The sequence below is a fragment of the Schistocerca nitens genome, chromosome 5 (genome assembly GCF_023898315.1).
Source record: "Schistocerca nitens isolate TAMUIC-IGC-003100 chromosome 5, iqSchNite1.1, whole genome shotgun sequence".
In the NCBI taxonomy this organism is placed as follows: domain Eukaryota; kingdom Metazoa; phylum Arthropoda; class Insecta; order Orthoptera; family Acrididae; genus Schistocerca; species Schistocerca nitens.
In genome coordinates, this window is record NC_064618.1 from 317649731 (window position 1) to 317668616 (window position 18886).

Consider the following 18886-nt stretch of genomic DNA (forward strand, 5'->3'; position numbering starts at 1 on the left):
ATTTTTTCTGTTTTCCGTCGTTTATTAATTGCTTCAAAATTCATGCAGATATGTTCCGTCTATGCAACTGAATGAAAATCAGTTTTGTTTATTGCCGTACGCGTTTCGCTTCTTTTATTTGTGAAGCATCTTGAGTAGCGATTTTCAGTGCTGCCAGCCCATATGCGTGATCCTGGAAATATGTCCATTAGTCCTCATGCTCCATTCAATTCATTCGCAGTTTTCATTTTCTGATATATGTATTTTCAGTGTGTTACACTGAATCAACGGAAGCTAACAGAGGTTTTCGCTTGTTACACTAACCTGACAGAGAAACAAACCTCGAACCAAAAGGGATAAACCTCTCCGCCCAGGTGCAAGGATCCTAAGCTGGCCATCCTGTGCTCCCCTCCTAACGAGAAGCACACACCTCCTGCTTCCCAGCAGACGACAACCAACTCCGTACACACCGAAAAATAAACACAGAAAGATACGAAAAGACATTCATTCAGCCATATTCACGCACACACGAGGTAAAGTGAGGAAGGAACTTGATACAAGTGGATCAGGAAATGTAAAATAGAACATAATATATGAAAAATATTAATGTAGTGCAAAAAATCCATACATTTTACGTTTCATAGGCCTCATCTAGCACCCGTCGTCTAGGGGTAGCGTGTTTGATTAGTAATCAAATTGTCATGAGTCCCGGATTCGAAACACGCCACTGCTAAAATTCAAATTATTAGTCAGCATTGGGAGCCGAAGACTTCTGGCATAAGAAGTCACCTCTCATTCTGCCAACGGCCTTGTCAAAGAGGGCGGAAGAGTGGACAGAGATTCAGGGCACTCTCTTGTCCTTGGTGTGGGAAACTGCCCACAGAGGCGAAAGAATTAGCAATGATAAACGGTATGACGCTGCAGAAGGCAATGAAACCATTGCTTTAAAGACACATAACGTATATCCACAGAACATGTGTCCTGTAATTGAAAAAGTGTCATGATGATCTCTTCGGAATAGTCCCCCAAACGGAACTCTGAGAGGGGACTGCCAAGGGGGAGATGGCCTTGAGAAAAAGATTGAATAACCAACGAAAGGATAACGTTCTACGAGACGGGGCGTGGAATGTCAGAGTCTTAAACGTGGTAGGGAAGCTAGAAAATCTGAAAAGGAAAATGCGAATGCCCAAGCTAGATATAATAGGGGCCAGTGAAGTGAAATGAAAAGACGACAAGCATTTCTGGTCAGATGCGTATAGCGTGATATCAGCAGCAGCAGAAAATGGTATACCGGGAGTAGGATTCATTATGAATACGAAGGTAGAGCAGAGAGTGTGTTACTGTTAACAGTTCAGTGATAGGTTTCTTCTTATCAGAATCGACAGCAAACCAACATCGACTATGACAGTTCAGGTATACATTCGGACGTCGAAAGCTGAAGATGAGGAGATATAGAAAATATATGAGAATATTGAAACGATAATACAGTAAGTAAAGGGAGATGAAAATCTAATAGTCATGGGGGACTGGAATGCAGTTGTAGGGGAAGGAGTAGAAGACAAGGTTACAAGAGAATTTGGGCTTGGGACAAGGAATGAGAGAGGAGAAAGACTAATTGAACTCTGTAACAAATTTCACCTAGTAATAGCGAATACTCTGTTGAAGAATCACAAGAGCAGGAGGTATTCTTGGAAGAGACCGGGTGATACGGGAAGATTTCAGTTAGATTACATCATGGTCAGACAGCGATTCCGAAATCAGATACTGGATTTTACGGCTTACTTAGGAGCAGATATAGACTCAGAGCAGAATGTAGTAGTGATAAAGAGTAGGCTGAGGTTCAATAGATTAGTCAGGAAGAATCTATACGCAAAGAAGTGGGATACGGAAGTACTAAGGAATGACGAGAAACGCTTGGAGTTCTCTCAAGCTATAGATACATCACTAAGGAATAGCTCAGTAGGTAGTACAGTTGAAGAGGAATGGACTTCTCTAAAAAGCGCAGTCACAGACGTTGGGAAGAAAAACATAGGTAAAAAGAAGGCGACTGCGAAGAAACCATGGATAACGGAATAAATATTTCAACTGATCGACGAAAGAGGGAAGTACAAATACGTTCGGGGATGTTGATAAATACAGAAATACAGGTCGCTGAGGAATGAAATAAATGGGAAGTGCAGGGAACCAAAGACGAAATGGGGACATGAAAAATGTGAAGAAATAGAAAAAGAAATGATAGTCGGAAAGACTGACTCAGCATATAGGAAAGTCAAAACAACCTTCGGTGAAATTAAAAGCAAGGGAGGTAACATTAATTGTGCAACGGGAATTCCACTGTTAAATGCAGAGGAGAGAGCGGATAGGTGGAAAGAGTAAATTGAACGAGTCTAGGATGTGATAGAAGAAGAAAGAGGAGTCGATTTCGAAGAGATGGAGGGTCCAGTTTTAGAATCAGAATTTAGAGAGCTTTGGAGGACTTCAGATCAAATAAGGCTAAAGGTATAGATAACATTCAATCAGAATTTCTAACATCTTTGGGAAAGTTGCAACAAACCGACTATTCAGTTTGGTGTGTAGAATGTATGAGTACGGCGTCATACCATCTGACTTTCGAAAAAATATCATCCACACAGTTCCGAAGACTGCAAGAGCTGACAAGTGAATTATCGTATAATCAGCTTAACAGCCATTGCATCCAGGTTGCTGACGAGAATAACATACAGGGGAATGGAAACGAAAATTGAGGATGCGCTAGATGACGATACGTTTTGCTCTAGGAAAGGTAAAGGAACTTGAGAGGGAAGTCTCACGTTGCTGTCGATAATGGAAGCAAGACTAAAGAAAAATCTATACATATTCATAAGAGTTGTAGACCTGGAAAAGGCGTTAGACAATGTAAAATGGTGTACTATGCTGGCAATTCTGATAAAAATCGGGGTAAACTATAGGGAGTGAAGGATAATATACTCGTACAATATGAACAAGCACCAAGAGAGAGTAATAAAGTGACGACCAAGAACGACGTGCTCGGAATAAAAAGAGTGTAAGACAGGGATGTAGTCTTTCGCCCCTACTGTTCAATCTGAATATCTAAGAAGCAATCATGAAAGTAAAAGAAAGGTTCAGCAGTGGAATTTAATTTTAAGATGAAAGAATATCAATGATACGATTCGCGAGTGACATTGCTATCCAGAGTGGAAGTGAATGATCTGCTGAATGGAACGAACAGTCTAATGAGTACAAAGTATGGACTGTGAGTAAATCGAAGAAAGACGAAAGTAATGAGAAGCAGCAGAAATGAGAACAGCGAGAAACTTAATATCAGGATTGATAGTCAGAAGTAGATGAGGTTAAGGAATTCTACTACCTAGGCAGCAAAACAGCCAATGACGGATGGAGCAATGAGGACATCAAAAGCAGATTAACACTAGCAAAAAGGGAATTCCTGGCCAAGAGAAGGCTACTAGTATCAAACATACGCCTTAATTTGAGGAAGAAATTTCTGAGATTGTATATGGCAGTGAAACATGGACTGTGGAAAAACCGGAACAGAAGAGAATCGAAGCATTTAAGATGTGGTGCAACAGGCGAATGTTGAAAATTAGGTGGACTGATAAGATAAGGAATGAGGAGGTTCTACACAGTATCGGAAAGAAAGGAATATGTAGAAAAAAGTTATAAGGAGAAGGGACAGGATGATAGGACATCTGTTAAGACGTCAGGAGATGGCTTCCATATTTCTAGAGGGAGCTGTAGAGGGCAGAAACTGTAGAGGAAGAGAGAGATTGGAATATATCCAGCAAATAATTGAAGATCTGAGCTACATGAGCAGTAATTGAATAAGAACTTAGAACTACTTAAACCTAACTAACCCAATGACATCACACACATCCATGCCCGACGCAGGATTCGAACCTGCGACCGTAGCAGTCGCGCGGTTCCGGACTGAGCGCCTAGAACCGCTAGACCACCGCGGCCGGCCACTTAGGGTGTTCAATGACATCAAACACATACACAAAAATAAAATAAAGCCAAAGGGTGAATTCAGGATCAACTACTGAAAGCAAAGGCTCTACTGAACCACAATAATTTTATTATAACGTTCAGATCAATGCTGAATAACACACAATGAACAATTTACAAATTATACTCGTAACTGGCATTGGCAATAACTGTGTTAAAATCGGTCCAAAACGCGATCACTTATAACATATATACGAAGAACCACTACACTCCAAAGTACCGTGAAACCTCTGTGGATACAGCAATTGCAACTGATCCAACTATTTAACGTTACTCCTAACACAGGCCGAAGCGGGAGCGATCTCACCGTAATATTCCTGTTGTAGCGGCGGTCTCCGACGGCGACGGCGCGGCCGTGCGATCGGCGTGTGGCGTCTCGTAAAGTACAATCCTACAGTATTCGGACAACAGACTTCTGTCCGTAAACTTCTCTAACTGCGACAATGTTTCCGTCAGCAATGAGCTGGCGCGGCTAACGTCCTCTCAGAACGAAAGACCAAGAGGGGAGACGACTTGGCTAACGTCCTCTCAGTACGAGAGCCCAGAATGGAAGACCTCTACCGAGTGTCCAGAAAGATCGCTCTTCGCCTTTGTTTTCTCACCTCAACTTTTACCGAGCGAATCACATCACTAGAAGATCTCAAAATACCCAGTTTGCCAGTGCCGACAAATGTACGGCCTGGGAATTGAACTCTTTTCCACTATTGTTTTATTTCTACAAAATTTCACAAGTAAACTCCGCCCTCGCCAGCTGGGAAGAACTACAGCTGTGGGCAATAACACGTTTACTGGAAGTTTTCTCCCAATAGACCACTCGAGATTTTCCCTGTCGTAGTGAACACAGATTCTTGCATTGAAAGTTTGTTATTCGGAACTCCTGGCCTGCCCCACTTGAGTTACTCGAAGGCGTAAAATTAGTGTGACATAGGCGAGAGCACGCACAGGAAAGCCCGTCCAGCTATCCACTGCTCTGTTTTGGTAAACACTTGAACACCTGCAGCCGCGCGTACCTCAGAGATTGGCGGCCACTGTGGCCTCTCTAAACGGATTACAGACATCCCCCAGTTCACCATTCATACCGTCAGGCTGTGGCCTTCGGCGGCTAGGCGGGGACATAGCCGAGCTCTGTCTCGCGTACTGTCTTTCCGCAAAATCTTATAATTACAAAATCGCGGAATTCTCGCGTGCCAATGCGTTTCCACATAGATTTCCTGCACCGTAATTTAGAGTATTACTCCAACAAAACCTAAAGTGTCACGTTAAATGGACTCATGTAAGGCAAGGCCGTTGCCGCCTTACAGCGTCATGAGATATTGATGATATTCACCAATTCTTACTCTCAAACTTGGATGTGTATTCCTCTGTGATTAGACTGTTCATTCCATTGAACAGTCTCTGAAATTCTTCCTTATTTTCACTGTACGTAGCAATGTCATCAGCCAATACTATCACTGTATCCTTACAATCTCAAGTTTAATGCCACTAGAGAACTCTTTGTTTGTTCTCGACTTTTCTTCCTCTCTGTGCAGATCCAACAGTAGGGGCGAAAGACCACGCACCTGCCTTACACGTTTTCTACAGCGAGGAACAAAAGCCATGGGATATCTCATAATATCTGTCGGACATCCTTTTGCTTGGTGTAGTGCACAATTCTACGTTGCATGGACCCAACAAGTCGTTGGAAGTTCCCTGTAGAAATACTGAGCCATGCCGCCTCTATAGCCGTTGATAATAACGAAAATGTCGCCGGTGCAGGATTTTGTGCACGAGCTGACTTCTCGGTTATGTCTCATAAATGTTCGATGAGATTCATGTCGGTCGATACGGGTGGCCAAATCATTCGCTCCAATGTTCTTCAAACCAATACGAACAACTGTGGCGCGGTGACATGGAGCATTGTCATCCATAGACATTCCATCGTTGTTTGGGAAAATGAAGTTCATGAATGGCTGCAAATGGTGTTCAAGCAGTTGAACATCCAGAGGATCAGTCAATGATCGGTTCTGTTGGAACAACAGTTCGTTCCATGTTAACGCAGCCCAGGCCCTAGTCAGCCAATACCAGCTTGCACAGTGTCTTATTGACAACTGGAGTCCATCTCGTCGTGGGGTCTGCGCGACACTCGAACCCTACCATCAGCTCTTACCGAAAGAAACTGAGACTCATTTGATCAGGTCATGGTTTCCCAGTCGTCTAAGTTCCAACCGTAATGGCCACGAGCCTAGGAGAGACGCTGCAGGCGACGTGTTGTTAGCAAAGGAACTAGTGTCGGTCGTCCGGTGCATAAAAATTAACGCCATATTTCGTGGCAGTGTCCTAAGGGATACGTTTGTCTTATTTCACGCAATGTAGCTTGTCTGTTAGCACTGACAACTATATGCAAACGATGCTGCTCTTGGTCGTTAAGTGAGAGCTGTCGGCCACTGCGTTGTCCATGGTGAATGGTAACGCCTGAAATTTGGTATTCTGAGCACACTCGTGACACGGTGGATCTCGGAATATTGAATTGCCTATCAGTTTTCGAAATAGAATGTCTCATACGTCTAGCCCCAACTACCATTCTGCGTCCAGAGTCTGTTAATTCCCGTCACGCTGCCATAATCACGTCGGGAACCTTGACACGTAAACCACCTAGGTATAGATTACAGCTCCGGCAGTTCTCAACTCTTTTATACCTGTACGCGATACTATCGGCGTTTTCATATGCGCATCTAGCTATTTCGTGACTTTTGTCACCTGATTATAATACGTATGAGCATTTATTTCTGAGATTACAGCCTTATTCTTCCAAGATTTTAAACATGGCTGAAACAGCAACTGTTTAAGTTCTTCACGGTAAATGATAACAGCCAAACAGTTGCAGGATAAAGATCTATTAAAATTCTTGACCACGGTTTCGGTATATCTAAATATACTTTCATCAGAAGTGAAATACACCTGAACAGGAAGACACCTTCATTAGCAAAAACTTAGCATCGGACTGAGAAAAAACACTATTGCTTAAGTAACTGTAAAATTACCAGAGTATTAAAAGCACAAGAACTTTTAGTCACTTGCTAAAATCACATCCTGCAGTGGAGATACATAAAATAATTGTGCCACAGGCGTCGTCGTCGTCAAAACATAATCTCCATTTATACAACATTATTATGGACAGAGGGTTGATGCGAACACAGCATAGCATCATTACCTCGCCTTATTCTTTCCTCTTGATTTTTGTACATATTCTGTATTACCCATACTTCCATTGACCGTACGCCTGTTTTCATGAGAATTTCGAATATCTTGCTTCATTTGACAACGTCTTGCTTTCGTTATTGAGCGCAGCATCAGAGCTGCCTTCTTCGTGCTTTACCTTTCTTAAAGCTAAACTTGCATCATTTAAGTGATATTCAGTTTTGTTTTCCATTGTTATGTCAATTACTCTTGTCAGCAACGTAGATGCGCCAGCTGGTAAGCTGATGAATTGGTAGTTCTAACATCTATCTCTCCTTGTTATCTTCGGAATTGTGTAGATGATATTTTCCAGAAACTGTGATGATATGTTTCCAAAACAGATATTCTACAAACCAACATGAATAGTCCTTCCTTTGCCACTTCCCCAAATTGCTTTGGGGATTCCGAAGGAATGCGGTCCATCCCTTTTGCAATATTTGATCGCCAGTCTTCCAAAGCTTTGTTAAACTCTGAGTATAATAATGGGTCTTCTATGTCTCCTATATTGACAACCATACCTTCCTCAGTCACATCTTCAGGAAAGTCTTTACCTTCGTGGAGGTTCTCGATGTGCTATATCCACCTATTACTCTCTAACTTAGCAGTGCAAGTCCCAATGCACTGTTAAAATTGACGCCCTTGCTTTTTAATTCACCGAAGGTTGTTGTGACCTTTCTGTATGCTGAATCAGTCCGTCCGACGACAGTTTATTTTTCGATTTTTTCACACTTTTTCTGTAGCTATTTCGACCTAGTTCCTTGCACTTCCTTTGCTACCATTCCTATGTGAAGTGCATTCCAGTCACCAGAAGACATGAACAAAAAAAGAAGAACCAAGAAAACTACTCGTCAAAGAGATGCTCTGGAGGCAATGCAGGGAAAGCCTGCAAATACTCCGACCAACCAGGGTGAAGACCGCACACCCTGAAGAAGATGCTCTAGTGACACTAACTGAACACTTCTGTGCTTCCTTCATTCGCCAATCAATTAAAATATTTCTTCTGTGCCCAACATGTCTTCACCGTTACCTTCCATGTACCTGTATTTGTCAGTCCAAAATCTGTGATTTCCCTCTTTACTGATGTCCATTCCTCGTAAATTGAAGTGTCTATGGTAGTATTCACCATCGCAGTACGAAAATTCTTAGAGCTTTTCAGGTGCAACTCATCCTTCCTCACCATACAGTATTCTATTTCTTGTCGCAGTGGTTATCCTGGACGATGCACTTAACCTTCAGTCTACTCTTCATCATCACTAAATTGCGATTCGTGTCAATATCTGCTCCTGGCTATGCATTTCAATCTCACGTCTGATTTCTGAATCTCGGTCTGACCACAATGTAATCTATCTGGAACCTTCTTACTCTCTCGTTTCTCATACCGAGCCATCCACTGCTAAGGTGACATTAGACAACATTAAAGGAGAGGAATGCGATTAGCACACCACTCTTCTCACCGTTGGTTTCGGTTTTCGGATTCGAAGCCATACGAGGCTACATCGATAGTTGTCTGTTATATTTCTATATTGACCAGTGTCCATTGGTTCCATTTGGTCCGTGTCGAGTATTTGCGAGCGATTTTGTTCTTATCTTTGAACCTACTGATCGACTTTCATTATGGCGTTTTCTACGGTTATGTATGTGCTGAGGCTTTTTGGCACTATAGGGACATAGACAGTAGGGGCTTAGACTCGCAGTCGCTGGCCATGCTTTTGTAAATTTCGATGGCAATTTCCTATTCTGTTCGTGACAGTAGTATGGATAAGATGTTCTTTGTTATGAATTGGCCTGCTACTCAAAGTGACTACTTCTAGCTGAGTGACGAATATGTGCGAGTGTGTGTGTCCAGGCGTCTCCGAGTGAACCAAAGCGATTTTGTACGGACATGGAGGAGATACAGAGAGACAGGAACTGTCGATGACATAATTCACTCAGGCCGCCTAAGGGCTATACTACTGCTGTGGATGACCGCTACCTACGGATTATGGCTCGGAGGAACACTGACAGCAACGCCATCATATTGAATAATGCTTTTCATGCAGCCACAGGACGTCGTGTTACGACTCAAACTTTGCACAATAGGCTGCACGATGCGCAACTTCACTCCCGACATCCATGGCGAGGTCCATCTTTGCCACCAAGACACCATGCATCGTGGTACAGGTGAGCCCAACAATACGCCGAATGGACCGCTCAGGATTGGAATCACGTTCTCTTCGCGGTGAGTGTCGCTTATGCCTTCAACCAGACAATCGTCGGAGACGTGTTTGGATGCAACCCGCTCAGGCTGAACGCCTTAGACACACTGTTCAGCGAGTGCAGCAAGGTGGAGGTTCCCTGCTGTTCTGTCGTGGAATTATGTGGGGCCGACGTACGTCGCTGGTGGTCATGGAAGGTGCCGTAACGTCTGTACGATACTTGAGTACCTTCCTCCGACCGATAGAGCAACCATATCGGCAGCATTTTGGCGAGGCATTCGTCTTCGTGGAGGACAATTTGCGTCCCCAAGGTGCACATCTTGTGAATGAATTCCTTCAGGATAACGACATCGCTCGAATAGAGTGGCCAGCATGTTCTCCAGACATGAACCCTATCGAACATGCCTGGGATAGATTGGAAAGGGCTGTTTATGGACGACGTGACCCACCATCTACTCTGAGGGATCTAGGCCGAATCGCCGTTGAAGGATGGGACAATCTGGCCCAACAGTGCCTTGATGAACTTGTGGATAGTATGCCACGACGAATACAGGCATGCATCAGCACAAGAGGACGTGCTACTGGGTATTAGAGGTACCGGTGTGTACAGCAATCTGGACCACCACCTCTGAAGGTCTCGCTGTATGGTGGTACAACATGCAATGTGTGGTTTTCATGAGCAATAAAATGGGCGGAAATGATGTTTATGTTGACCTCTATTCCAATTTTCTGTACAGGTTCCGGAACTCTCGGAACCGAGGTGACGCAAAACTTTTTTTGTGTGTGTAAATCCCGTCAAATGCGAGACACTTGCTGCGATCCGCTTTCTACTCGAGGAGGGAATAACACCTATCGAATTTTTAACGCGAATCAAAACGTATTACGATGAAGGTGTTATGAACAGTAAGTGTGTGTCGGAAGACTGAACAAATGTTCGTGGCGAACTGAGGAGTGGAAGACCTTCAAATCTGACTGATGAGTTGGTGCAAAACATTGAGGAAAATGTTTGTGAATACCGACGAGGGGCAGTGGACGAAATTTCCGCAGTACTTGGACAACTCTCCAGAACAGTCTTATACGAGACAGAAAACCTGGGATACTCGAAACTGTGCGCAAGATGGGTCCCCAAATAGCTGACAGAGCAGCACAAGGAAAATGGGGTGAATAGCAGGCGGTATTTCTTGAGTGACCAGTATTGGAAGGTGAGAATTTTCTGAGCTCTATTATGACTGAAGATGAAACGTGAGACCAAAAAACAGTCGTCACAGTGTCATCACACCAGATTCACATCTGCAAAAACTCTCAAAAGTACAACTTCGGGCAAAAAAATCAGGGTCTCAGAATTTTGGGACAGAAGGCATCATTTTGATCGAATTTATGCCTCAGGGCAGACCATCAATGCTCAACGATACTGTGAGACTCTAGAGAAACTCAAGAAGAACATTGAAAACAAAAGGAAGGCAATGCTGTCAGGACGAGTGTGCTTGCTGTCTTCACACAGCCTTAGCAAAAAAAAAAAAAAAAAAAAAAAAAAAAAAAAAAAAAAAAGTTCAAATGGCTCTGAGCACTATGGGACTTAACTGCTGAGGTCAATTGTCCCCTAGAACTTAGAACTACTTAAACCTAACTAACCTAAGGCATCACACACATCCATGCCCGAGGCAGGATTCGAACCTGCGACCGTAGCGGTCTCGCGGTGCCAGACTGTAGCGCCTAGAACCGCTCGGCCACCCGGGCCGGCAGCCTTAGCCACATAGGCGCTCTCGGACTCATTTGTTTGGGATTTTTTCAAACCATCATCGTATTTACCTGACGTGGTGCCTTCAGATTATCGTCCTTTGACCTCCCTTAAAGGACGCATGAGTGGAATTAAATCTTCAACCGACGAGCGGGCGCAGAAGTAGCTTAAGTGGGGCAAGGAGCTGGCAGGAGAGTTCTTCGAGGTGGCCATAAAGAAGTTTGTGACACGACTCCCCACATGCAATGAACGGAATGAGAAGTATGTGGATAATATTCAACAAGTGCATCAACAATACCTTTTAATGTTTTCAAATACACTGTTTCTAGAAAAGTACACAAAAAAACTAGTGCGCTTCCTTTCGGAGCATGCCTCCTAGATTTAAGAAGGGCAACCTTATATGCTAGTTTGAGCAGTCGTCTGCTACTAGGTAGCGGACTCGAAATATCCATTTGCTTGGAGTTCCTTTCGCTATGTCAGTTCGAAAACTGGTTGGGGTGGATCTGCATTCATTGACAGAAGCCATTCATGCCGGGTTTGAAACCAGTTATCATTTGCAGGACGTGATATTCGCGTCCGGTCCCTGTCGGTCAGGATTTTTTAACGATCAACGTTCTTTACGCAGCCTTACACAGCTACGAGTGGTACGGCCTACCTTGCAGACACGTTGGACGGTCTGTGTTGTCACAAAAACAAATCACGCACTTTTATTCACGATTTCGTTTATGGGTAAATTCAAACACGATAGCTGCATCTTACTCCACTTATTCAATTCAACCGTCTAGTCAATACCCGCAACTTCAGTGCCGTAACGTACGTTAGCGGTGGAGTGTTATATGAGCGCCTGGTACCAGTTTTGCACCATTGCTAGCGCTCGAAAGCATTTAAGGGGGTGACTTTTTTCCAATTAGTATATGCGATAAAAGCTGTAAGGGTTTTTATGCAGGCATTGTAACAGGACAGTGCACTTTGTTGCAGCTTCTTGCTGTTTATACTTCCATCACATACCTGCTGCACTTTCGCCTTCTGTTTAGTACTGGAGATCTCTGGATAAGGCTGCAGTCATTGTTCATTGAGCTGCATAGATTTCCAACCTTTCACCGGCCTCTGAGGTGAAATGTTCGACGCTGTAACCCCCCGCTGGCCGCTAGCGCCTGATGCGTTTGTGTGTGTGTGTGTGTGTGTGTGTGTGTAGCCGCGGGCGATTTCGCAAGGGCTGCCCAGGTATTGGAGCAGCTGCCGGCGGCACGTCATGCTGCGGCGAAAGGCTAACCCGCTATCCGCCGAGAGTTTCGACATCTGCCCGCGCGATCTCTTCCTTACAGCCCCTGGAATTCAGTGACGTCATGCAACCGCCAGAGTCCCCACACGATAATACCCACGCTGACATCTCATGGCTGTTTCCTTCAATTGACTGAAGTAACTGATCGTTATAGGAACCTGCGAACACTCCGGATCATTTGCTACGAATTTGCCGGCCGGTGTGGCCGAGGGGTTCTAGGCGCTTCAGTCTGGAACCGCGCGACCGCTACGGTCGCAGGTTCGAATCCTGCATCGGGCATGGATGTGTGTGATGTCCTTAGGTTAGTTAGGTTTAAGTAGTTCTAAGTTCTAGGGGACCGATGACCTCATAAGTTAAGTCCCATAGTGCTCAGAACCAGTTGAACTATTTTTTTGCTAAGAATTTATCATTCTTTAGTAAGAAAACACAGGCGCATATCACTAGGGGTAAGCTAGATACTGCCTACAGGAAAATTAAAGAGACCTTTGGTAAAAAGAGAACCACTTGCATGAATATCAAGAGCTCAGTTGGAAACACAGTTCTAAGCAAAGAAGGGAAAGCATAAGGCGGAAGGAGTATATAGAGGGCGATGTTCTTGAGGACAATATTATAGAAATGGAAGAAAATGTAGATGAAGATGAAATAGGAGATGATATACTGCTTGAAGAGTTTGACAGAGTACTGAAAGACCGAAGTCGAAACAAGGCCCCGGGAGTAGACAACATTCCATTAGAGCTACTGACAGCCTTGGGAGACCCAGGTCTAACAAAACTCTACCATCTAGCAAGCAAGATGTATGAGACAGGCGAAATACCCACAGACTTCAAGAAGAATATAATAATTCCAATCCCAAAGAAAGCAGGTGTTGACAGATGTGAAAATTACCGAACTATCAGTTTAATAAGTCACAGATGCAAAATACTAACGCGAATTCTTTACAGACGAATGGAAAAAACTGGTAGAAGCCGACCTCGGGGAAGATCAGTTTGGATTCCGTAGAAATGTTGGAACACGTGAGGCAATACTAACCCTAAGACGTAACTTAGAAAATAGATTAAGGAAAGGCAAACCTACGTTTCTAGCATTTCTAGACTTAGAGAAAGCTTTTGACAATGTTGACTGGAATACTCTCTTTCAAATTCTGAAGGTGGCAGGGGTAAAATACAGGGAGCGAAAGGCTATTTACAATTTGTACAGAAGCCAAATGGCAGTTATAAGAGTAGGGGGCCATGAAAGGGAAGCATTGGTTGGGAAGGGAGTGAGACAGGGTAGTAGCCTATCCCCGATGTTATTCAATCTGTATATTGAGCAAGCAGTAAAGGAAACAAAAGGAAAATTCGGAGTAGGTATTAAAATCCATGGAGACGAAATAAAAACTTTGAGGTTCGCCGATGACATTGTAACTCTATCACAGACAGCAAAGGACCTGCAAGAGCAGCTGAACGGAATGGACAGTGTCTTGAAGGGAGGATATAAGATGAACATCAACAAAAGCAAAATGACGATAATGGAATGTAGTCGAATTAAATTGGGTGATGCTGAGGGAATTAGATTAGGAAATGAGACACTTAAAGTAGTAAATGAGTTTTGCTATTTGGGGAGCAAAATAACCGATGATGGTCGAAGTAGAGAGGATATAAAATATAGACTGGCTATGGCAAGGAAAGCGTTTCTGAAGAAGAGAAATTTGTAAACGTCGAGTATAGATTTAAGTTTCAGGAAGTCGTTTCTGAAAGTATTTGTATGGAGTGTAGCCATGTATGGACGATAAATAGTTTAGAAAAGAAGTTTTCGAAATGTGGTGCTACAGAAGAATGCTGAAGAATAGATGGGTATATCACATAACTAATGAGGAGGTATGGAATAGAATTGGAGAGAAGAGAAATTTGTGGCACAACTTGACTAGAAGAAGGGATTGGTTGGTAGGGCATATTTTTGAGGATCACCAATTTAGTATTGGAAGGCAGCATGGAGGGTAAAAATCGGAGAGGGAGACCAAGAGATGAATACACTTATCAGATTTAGAAGGATGTAGGTTGCGGCAGGTACTGGGAGATGAAGAACCTTGCACAGGATAGAGTAGCATGGAGAGCTGCATCAAACCAGTCTCTGGACTGAAGACCGCAACAACAACAATAAGGAAGCGGATTAAGCTGTCTTTGGAGACTGATTTCTTTTTTGTGATTCTTCAGCTTCGTGTCAAAATAGTTCACGGTCACAACATTTCGGCAAAAGACCAGTTTACCATTTTCAGGTGCGCCGATGAACTTACTGATGGGGGGCTGGCTCCGCGCCTTTTATCTCTTCCCCTGCAACTTGTCTGCCGTGACGTAAGTCAGTGGTGGAGTGTCAAAGGAGCCCCTGGTATCCATCGGCGGTCCGATTACAGCATCCCTTGCCCCACTTCTCCCGCCGACCCAGTGTTCCGTCATATCTTCGCCGCTGGCGGCACCTCTACTTTTCCTCCGCCTGTCATCGAAGTCAGAGAGATATCTAGTACCTTATTCCTCTCTTTGACCATTCAAATAGCGGAGTCCTGTGCCTTTCCGCTGGCAAGGCGCAGGACGTACGTACCCGCTATCACGATTTATCAGCGGTTCCCTTACTCGAATCTCAATAGATCTCTTAATGACACTGTCCCATAATTTGGACATCAGCGTCAGAATGTTTGTGTGGTTATAGTCCAGTCCATGCATTTCCGTCAGGCAATTTCTGCAGCTGCCGACTTGTTAGGCTGCTGCAATCTGGCACAGCATTGGTGATCTCGGCAACGATCTTCGACAGTACGCACCGTCTGACCTATGTAAGTCACCACATTTTCAAGGTATCTGATGGATCCCGCATTTCCGTAGTCCAAGGTCATCTTTCACACTGGCAAGTAGTGCCTGTGTTTTTTCTGTTGGGCGGAAACCCGTCTTCACTTGGTGTTTCCGAAGAATTCATGCAGTGACCGCGTCCTCCTGAGAATCCTCTTCTGGTTCAGCCGGTTGTATAGAACGTGTTGTACGTAGGACTCTCCGAATCTTCTCCTTGTAGCCATTATTCCGAAAACCGCCCTCAGATGTGCAACTTCTTCGTTGATAGTTTCGTTCTACGTCTACATAGATACCCCGCAACCGGTGCGTGGTGGAGCGTACCCTGTACCACTACTTGTCATTTCCTTTCCTGCTCCACTCGCAAACAATTAAATGGAAAAACGACTATCTATATGCCCCCTTATGAGCCCTAATTTCTCATGTCTTATCTTCGTGGTCCTCACGCTCAGTGTATGTCAGGGGTTTTAGAATCGTTCGGCAGTTAGCTTCAAATACCGGTTCTCTGCTCTCGTCTTGGTGTACTCTGCAGCCGAGTACTGTGCAGAAGCGTGGTTAACCAGCAAGCATGTAAACAAGGTGGACACCCAGCTCAAAGCTGCTATGAGAACCATAACTGGATGCACAAAGACTACCCCACTATATTGGCTTCCAACACTTAGTCATATAGCTCCACCCTCCTGGCGAAGACAGGAAGCTCTGATAACGAAATACACAAAAATAATGAATAACCCCCTACTTCCTACCCATGAAGATGTCCCAACTTTGGAAAGAACACGACTCCGCTCCAGAAATCCCCCTTTAAGACTGGCCCAACAACTGTCAGCTGCCGACTTCAGCATGGATACTAAATGGCACGAGAGCTGGAGTGATAATGCCTCCCGTGACAACCGTGAACTTATCGGTCCATCAGAGAAACCTAAGGGCTTTAAACTTCCACGACAGCTATGGGAAAGCCTAAACAGAATCCGAACAGGACATGGACTATGTGCACACAATCTACACAAGTGGGGAAAGCTTCCCAGCCCTAGCTGTGACTGTGGGGCACCTAATCAAACAATACAGCACATCGCCCAGGACTGTGAGTTAAGAGCCTACCAGGGTAGTCGGGCTGACTTCTTCAACGCCACACCCCCCTGCCTCGAATGGATCGCCAATTTGGACGTCAGAATTTGAAGACTTGTGTAACGCAAAAAAATCTGCTGTGATGTTACTTTTTATTGTGTTTATGTATTATACTTTATCTGAATATATATCCTTAACTTACGTATTTTATAGTGTATTTTATTACATAGTTTCATAATGTAATAAGTGTAAACCATGCGTGTAGCGCCATACGCTAAATAATAAATAAATAAATCTATTCTCTAAATTTTCTCAGTAGTGTTTCTCGAAAAGAACATCGCCTTCTCTCCCGGGATTCCCATTTGAGTCTCTGAAGCATCTTCGTAACACCTGATGTTCAAACCTACCGGTAACAAATCTAGCAACCCGCCTTTGAATTGCTTCCATATCTTCCTTCAAGTCGACCTGGTCGGATACCAAACACTGAGAGTATTCAAGAACAGGTCGCGCCAGCGTCCTATATGCGGTCCCCTTTACCCGCTCCCTCCCAAATTCTCCTAATAAACTGAAGTCAACCATTGACCTTCCCTACCGCAGTTCCCAAATGCTCGTTCCACCTCATATCGCTTTGCAACGTTATGCCGAGATATTTAAACGACTTGACTGTGTCAAGCAGGACACTAGTAATACTGAATCCGAACATTACAGGTTTGACTTTCCTACTCATCCGCATTAACTTACATTTTTCCACATTTAGGGCTAGCTGCCATTCATTAACCAACTGGAAATTTTGTCTAATTCGTCTTGTATCTTCCTACAGTCACTCAACTTCGTTACCTTACCGTACACAAGGGCATCATCAGCAAACAACCACAGATTTATGCCCACCCTATCAGCCAAATCATTTATGTATATAGAGAATATTAGCAGTCCTATCACACTTACCTGGGGTACTCCTGGCGATTCCATTGACGCTGATGAACACTCGCCGTCGAGGGCAACATACTGGATTCTATTATTTAAGAAGTCTTCGAGCCAATCATACATCCATGAACTTATTCCATACGCTCGTAGCTTCGTTAACAGCCTGCAATGGGGCTTTCCGGAAATATAGAAATATGGAATCTGCCTGTGGCCCTTCATCCATAGTTCCCAGTATATTATGTGAGAATAGGGCAAATTGAGTTTCTCACGACCGATGCTTTCTAAAACCATGCTGATTTGTGCACATAAGCTTCTCAGTCTCAAGAAAGTTTATTATACTCGAATTGAGAATATATTCAAGGATTCTACAGCAAACACAAGTTAGGTATATGGTTTGTAATTTTGCGGGTCTGTTCTTTTACCTTTCTTATGTATTGGAGTCATCTGCGCTTTTTTCCAGTCGCTTTGGACTTTGGGCTGGCGGAGAGATTCACGATAAGTGCAAGCTAGGTAAGGGGACAATACCGTAGAGTACTCTCTGTAAAATCGAATTGGGATTCCATCAGGACCTGGTGATTCAGTTGCCTGCATAACCTTCAGTTGTTTCTCTACGCCAGGTACGCTTATTACAATGTCGTCCATACAGAAATGGCCAGAAATGTCACACGACCATTTTTTTCCACTTATTAGTCACATGATTCCCCAGACAACGATTTACAGTCTGCTTAAACTTTGACCATAATTCCTCTACGCCCATCTTACTGGACCTAAGTGATGTCAGTTTACTGTCTAAGTGAGATGTTAATAACTGCTTATCTGCTCCGAGTAGCAGAAACACTCTCCTAGCCTTCTTAACTGATTTATTAACTTTCGTAATCATAGTTGCTGTAATGACAATATGATCACTAATACCCGTTTCTATACTGACATTGACGATAAGGTCTGACCTATTTGCAGCCACAAGGTCTAAGATATTTCTATTAGTTGTTGGCTGCTGAGCTAGCTGCTCTAGACAGTTTTCAGGAAACGTGTTCAAAAGTACTACACATGAATGTCTGTCTGTACCCCCGCAAAGAATCCGTAGACATCCCAGTATATATACAGCAGGTTAAAGTCGGCTCCAACGAGTATTGCGTGATCTGGATATTTAAGCACTATTAACCGTAGAATTTCTTGGAATGGCTCTAGAACTATCACAGCAGAATCGTGTGGCCGATAAAAACATCCAACAATTTACTTGGTTTCACCTACAACTGTTATACGTGTCCAGATGACTTCACTGTCACACTCAACTTCGACATCAATGGAGACTATATTTCTGGCAGCTGCAATAAACACTCCTCCTCCCATGGCCTCTAATCTGTCTTTCCAATATACGTTCCACGACTCGATAGTTATGTCAGAGCCTTCCACTTTGGGTTTCAGCCAGCTCTCGGTCCCAAGAATAATTTGAGCTCGAGAACTTTCCTGGAGGACACTTTATTACGAATACTTCGACAGTTTACTGATAAAATGTTGACAGTTCAAGTGTCATTATTCTGAACGCCGTTTGATTTCTTGCGGGTATCGACTGGCGAGTGTTTATCAGAGCACATCAAGTTACCGTATAGCTAAAAAAAACCCTCATGTGCATTCCACAAGTACTCTGCTA